The sequence below is a fragment of the Tachyglossus aculeatus genome, chromosome 6, assembly GCF_015852505.1.
Source record: "Tachyglossus aculeatus isolate mTacAcu1 chromosome 6, mTacAcu1.pri, whole genome shotgun sequence".
Taxonomy (NCBI): Eukaryota; Metazoa; Chordata; class Mammalia; order Monotremata; family Tachyglossidae; genus Tachyglossus; species Tachyglossus aculeatus.
The window spans coordinates 49,023,858-49,029,341 of record NC_052071.1 but is presented as its reverse complement, the minus strand read 5'-3'; positions in this window follow the sequence as shown (position 1 = coordinate 49,029,341).

Sequence of the window (5,484 nt, the reverse complement as noted above, 5' to 3'; positions counted from 1 at the left end):
GAACCAATGGTGGGACGGGCGGTTATGGAAAACCCAACAGAATGCCGTCCTCTGAAAACGGAACCTCCGGAATCCAATCCCCAACGGTCGGAGGAGAGGTTCCACCTTGGGGTCTCTTGCTCTCGGATAGAACTGGGTTACAAATTGGTGGTCAGTTCTCAGGTCTCCCTCCCTTTCAGGCTGCGAGCCCCTAAGGGAGACAGGGACCATGTCCCACCTGACTATCCTGTATCTAACCCAGCGCTTAGCACAGAATAATCGCCCAATACATACAATCACCATCAAGACTCTTTCTCAACAAATTCCAGTCATCCCCCGAGGCTCTCCTGAGCTCTGGCAAGGTGCCGAGAACTCTTCCCTGCCAAAAGCATTTCCCGACAAGACACCACGTTCCCTATCAGGCACCTTAGAAGAATCCCTGAGCGGATCTCCCAGTCAATCGTATTTATTGAGTTCTTATTGTGCGCAGAGCACTGTACTAAGTACTTGGAGAGTACAATACAACAATAAACAGATCCATTCCCTACCCACAACCAGCTTACAGTCTGGAGGACTCTGCAGTGGTGGTTTACTGGCATTGTGGACAATCTGTACCAGGTTGTTCTTTTTTTTTTACTGGCATTTGTTAAACAGTTACTACCATGACAGGCACTGTACTAACCACTGGGGTGGATGTGAAATAATCAGTTTAGACACTGTCCCTGTCCCATATGGGGTTCACAATCAGTGTGGCCTAGTGGAAAGAGAACTGGTTTGGGAGTCACAGGACCTGAGTTCTAATCCTGCTCTGCTAATTGCTAGCTGTGTGACCCTGGGCAAGTCACTTCTCTGTGCCTCAGTTTCCTCAACTGTAAAAGAGGGATTCAATACGTGCTCTCCTTCACTTAACTTCTCTGTGCCTCAGTTTCCTCAGCTGTAAAAGAGGGATTCAATACGTGTTCTCCCTTCACTTAACTTCTCTGTGCCTCAGTTTCCTCAGCTGTAAAAGAGGGATTCAATACGTGTTCTCCCTTCACTTAACTTCTCTGTGCCTCAGTTTCCTCAACTGTAAAAGAGGGATTCAATATGCGTTCTCCCTTCACTTAACTTCTCTGTGCCTCAGTTTCCTCAACTGTAAAAGAGGGATTTAATACGTGTTCTCCGTCTCACTTAAGACAGTGAGCCCCACGCAGGACAGGAACTGTGTACGACCTATTTGACTTGTACCTACCCCAGCGCTTAGAACAGTGTTTGACACAGAGTAAGCGCTCAACCAATACCATCAAACCATCAAACAAATCCCATTTTATAGATGAGGTAACTGAGGCACAGAAAAGTGAAGTGACTTGCCCAAGGTCACACAGCAGATAAATGGCGAAGCTGGGATCAGAACCCAGGTTCGTCCGGTCCCCAGGCCCATGCTCACACTCAGGTTTTCAGGGGAGATGATGATGATGGCATTTGTTGAGCGCTTACTATGTGCAAAGCACTGTTCTAAGCACTGGGGAGGTTACAAGGTGATCAGGTTGTCCCCCGGAGGGCTCACAGCTTTAATCCCCATTTTACAGATGAGGTAACTGAGGCACAGAGAAGTTAAGTGACTTAATAATAATAATAATGATGATGGTATTTGTTAAGCGCTTACTATGTGGAAAGCACTGTTCTAAGCGCTGGGGAGGTTACAAGGTGATCAGGTTGTCTCATGGGGGGCTCACAGTTTTAATCCCCATTTTACAGATGAGGTAACTGAGGCACAGAGAAGTTAAGTGACTTAATAATAATAATAATAATAATAATAATGGTATTTGTTAAGCGCTTACTATGTGGAAAGCACTGTTCTAAGCGCTGGGGAGGTTACAAGGTGATCAGGTTGTCCCATGGGGGGGCTCACAGTTTTAATCCCCATTTTACAGATGAGGTAACTGAGGCACAGAGAAGTTAAGTGACTTAATAATAATAATAATAATGATGGTATTTGTTAAGCGCTTACTATGTGGAAAGCACTGTTCTAAGCGCCGGGGAGGTTACAAGGTGATCAGGTTGTCCCATGGGGGGGGCTCACAGTTTTAATCCCCATTTTACAGATGAGGTAACTGAGGCACAGAGAAGTGAAGTGACTTGCCCAAAGTCACACAGCTGGCAGAGCCGGGATTTGAACCCATGACCTCTGACTCCAAAACCCGGGCCCTTTCCACTGAGCCACGCGGCTTCTCTAGCGGAAAGAGTAAGAAAAGGGTCGTAGGGGGAGACTCTCGATCATAAAGACCCTTGACAAAGATGATCTCTTCTGTCATTTTTGAGGCCTGCGAAGGACTTTTCCGATGAGAAAGACGCTAAGCCAATCGGAAGGCAGGTTTTCCACCATCCTGTTGGCAATGCAGAGGCGCCCTGAGCTGAAAAATTTCTCACTTTTGTCCCGAGTGAAAACTAAGTGGTCACCCCCTTAGCCCTGCTCTCCCGCAGAGTGTAGGTCCCCTCCAACACCTCGTGACAAGCAGGCTTCTGACCACGGAGGGGTTTCTGTATATATGTATATATGGTTGTACATATTTATTACTCTATTTATTTATTTATTTATTTATCTTACTTGTACATTTCTATCCTATTTATTTTATTTTGTTGGTATGTTTGGTTCTGTTCTCTGTCTCCCCCTTTTAGACTGTGAGCCCACTGTCGGGTAGGGACTGTCTCTATGTGTTGCCAATTTGTACTTCCCAAGCGCTTAGTACAGTGCTCTGCACATAGTAAGCGCTCAATAAATACGATTGATTGATTGATTGATTGATTGATTTCTCGGTTATCCAATTTCCTCCAGGACACAGTTCGTCTGAGCTGGAGGTTGAACTGGATCATGAGAGGCACCGTTTTGTTTATTTCTTATTTGCTTAGTTTCCTTTTGAGCATCTGAGGCTATCATTAGGGAGGCACTACCTAGTTAGAATTCCTAGAATGGGAAGCCTTAAGAGCCCTTTTGCAGACCAGACCTTCAAATGGAACAAAAGGGATGCCGACTTGTACTTCCCAAGCGCTTAGCACAGTGCTCTGCACACAGTAAGCGCTCAATCATCATCATCAATCGTATTTGTTGAGCACTTATTCTGTGCAGAGCACTGTACTAAGCGCTTGGGAAGTACAAATTGGCAACATATAGAGACAGTCCCTACCCAACAGTGGGCTCACAGTCTAAAAGGGGGAGACAGAGAACAAAAACCAAATGTACTAACAAAATAAAATAAATAGAATAGATATGTACAAATAAAATAAATAAATAAATAGAGTAATTAATATGTACAAACATATATACATATATACAGGTGCTGTGGGGAAGGGAAGGAGGTAAGATGCAGGGTGGAGGGGGGAAGAGGGGGAGAGTTTATTAATACGCTCAATAAATACGATTGATTGAATATATACGAATGAATGAATGAATGAATGGATGGATGGATGGATGGATGAATGGATGGATGGATGAATGAATGAATGAATGAATGAATGAATGAATCTGGCCAGAATCAAAAAGGGAATTCTACCAGAAAGAGAATTGAGAAGCAGCATGGCTCAATGGAAACAGCCCGGGTTTCTAATCCCAGCTCCGCCACATATCTGCTGTGTGACCTTGGGCCAGTCACTTAACTTCTCTGAGCCTCAGTTACCTCATCTGTAAAATGGGGACTAAGACTGTGAGCCCCACCTGGGACAACCTGATCACCTCGTATCCCCCCAGCGCTTAGAACAGTGCTTCGCATATAGTAAGAGTTTAACAAATGCCATCATTATTATTATTATTACCTGAGTAGTTTGAAAAATTATAAAACTCTGATGACACCCATCTGCTACCAAATACTGTTTTGTTGAAAAGACAGTAAATGCAGAAAGCAATTTCAAACCACAGGGTAAGATTAAGCTTGCTATGGGCAGGGAACGTATCCGCTAATTATGTTGTAGTGTATTCTCCCAAGTGCTTAGTAGAGTGTTCTGCACATAGTAAGTGCTCAATAAATACCACTGATCGATTATACCAGGAAAACCCCCAAATACATCACTCCAATTGTTTTATGATATTTGCTAAGGGCTTACTAGGCTTCAGTTATCTCATCTGTAGAATGGAGGTGAATATTGTGAGTTCCATGTGGGACATGAACTGTGTCCAACCTGGTTAGCCTGTATAATAATAACGATGATGGTTTTGTTGAGTGCTTACTATGTGCGAAGCACTGTTCTAAGCGCTGGGGGGAAACAAGGTGACTAGATTGTCCCACGTGGGGCTCACAGTCTTCATCCCCATTTTACAGATGAGGTAACTGAGGCATAGAGAATAATAATAATAATAATGGCATTTATTAAGCACTTACTATGTGCAAAGCACTGCTCTAAGCACTGGGGAGGTTACAAGGTGATCAGGTTGTCCCACAGGGGGCTCACAGTCTTAATCCCCATTTTACAGACGAGGTAACTGAGGCATAGAGAAGTTAAGTGACTTGCCCAAAGTCACACAGCTGACAAGTGGGGGAGCCAGGATTAGAACCCATGACCTCTGACTCCCAAGACCGGGCTCTTACCACTGAGATATGCTGTTTCGTATCTACCTCAGCACTTATTGTTATTATTACCAATAATAATAACAATGGTATTTGCTAAGCACTTACTATGTGCCAAGCACTGTTCTAAGCACTGGGGTAGATACAAGGTTATCAGGTTGTTCCACATGGGGTTCACAGTCTTAATCCCCATTTTACAGATGAGGGAACTGAGGGACAGAGAAGTGAAGTGACTCGCCCAAAGTCCCACAGCTGACAAGTGACAGAGCCGGCATTAGAACCCACGACCTCTGACTCCCAAGACCGGGCTCTTTCCACTAAGCCACACCGCTTCAGTGCCCAGCACCTAGTAAGCACTTAATACCATAATCAATCAAGCAATGGTATTTATTGAGCACTTACTAGGTGCAGAACAGTGTACTAAGCGCTTGGGAGAATACAATATAACAAGGTTTTTAGAAACGTTTCCTGCCCACAGTGAACTTCCAAAAATAATTAAATGAATAAATAAATAAAAGCACCGTTCTAATCACCGGCATAGAATGGCAAATGGCAGAAGAACGATTGGAATCCAAGTCCTCTAACTTCTAGGTTCATGTTCTTTCATCCAGACCGTTATCTGGCCTTCCCTCCCGTCAACTTCATCAGCTTCATTCACTCTCCACTGGTTCTTTCCCCGCTGCCTTCAAACCTGCCCACATCTCCCCCATCCTAAAAAAAGCCTCTCTTGACCCCACTGCCCCTTCCAGTTATCACCCTATCTCCCTCCTACCCTTCCTTTCCAAACTCCTAGAACGAGTCGTCTACACTCGCTGCCTCGAATTCCTCAACGCCAACTCTCTCTTGACCCCGTCCAATCTGGCTTCCGTCCCCTACACTCCACCAAAACTGCCCTCTCAAAAGTCACCGATGACTTCCTTCTTGCCAAATCCAATGGCTCCTACTCTGTCCTAATCCTCCTCGACCT